Source organism: Otolemur garnettii, unplaced genomic scaffold (assembly GCF_000181295.1).
Source record: "Otolemur garnettii isolate 467f Iridium unplaced genomic scaffold, OtoGar3 scaffold00002, whole genome shotgun sequence".
NCBI lineage: Eukaryota > Metazoa > Chordata > Mammalia > Primates > Galagidae > Otolemur > Otolemur garnettii.
The window spans coordinates 49,711,252-49,712,439 of NW_003852397.1; positions in this window are offsets into that span (position 1 = coordinate 49,711,252).

Sequence of the window (1,188 nt, forward strand, 5' to 3'; positions counted from 1 at the left end):
TGGCCTGTCTGCTGGCCGCCTTATGTACACTCTTATCCACAGCAGCCAGCAAAGTGGACATTATCAGCCTTTCTTAGATTTGGGTTGGGCTCCCTAGAAGCAGAGCATGAAATGAGGATTTCTGGGAAAGTGTTTTATCACAAAACACTTCCCAGAAGAAAACAGTAAGGAAGTAGAGGCGTCAGAAGAGGAGGCCAAACAAGGGTTGCAGTATGAGGAACAATTCAGGATGGGGAAAAACCTGCCTAATCAGTACAATAAACACCGTTCAGGTGATGTACACACTTAGCTTGAGCTGCAACTCAAACATTGTAAAAGCAAACCACATAACAAAAACATGGGTATGCCCTTAATATTTAGGGAGAAAGAGTATGAATAGCAAGTTGCAAAAATAAATAAATAACACTTTAATGACAGTGTGAGGGGTTTGATGACAGGGTTTGGAAGCTGACGTATTTACACCCTACACAAGTCACTCTTTGCTTAAGGAGGTCATAGCATCCAGGATCTCCGGTTTCCCATGTTTGCTGGTAACATGGCTTTTGTCACCACTATGTCAGTGAACACTTGGTCATCAAGAAACTTAAAAAGGGGGCCTGCCTGTAATCCTAGCACTCTGGGAGGCCGAGATAGGTGGATTGCTTGAACTTTGGAGTTTGAGACCAACTAGAGCAAGAGGGAGACCCCATCTCTACTAAAATAGAAAAATTAAGGACTGGGCGCAGTGGCTCATGCCTGTAATCCCAGCACTCTGGGAGGCTGAGGTGGGTGGATTGCTTGAGCTCACAGGTTCAAGACCAGCCTGAGTAAAAGCAAGATCCCCATCTCTAAAAATAGCTGGGCGCTGTGGCGGGCACCTATAGTCCCAGCTCCGTAGGAAGCTGAGACAAGAGGATTGCTTGAGCCCAAGAGTCTGAGGTTGCTGTCAGCTGTGTTGCCAGGGCATCTACGGAGGGCGACAAGTGAGACTCTGTCTAAATAAATAAATAATAAAGAAAAATTAGCCGAACAGGTTGTGGTAGACACCTATAATCCCAGCTACTCAGGAGGCTGAGGCAAGAGGATTGTTTGAGCTCAAGAGTCTGAAATTCCGGCTCGGTGCCTGTGGCTCAAGTGGCTAAGGCGCCAGCCACATACACCTAAGGTGGCAGGTTCGAATCCCCAGCCCGGGCCCGCCAAACAACAATG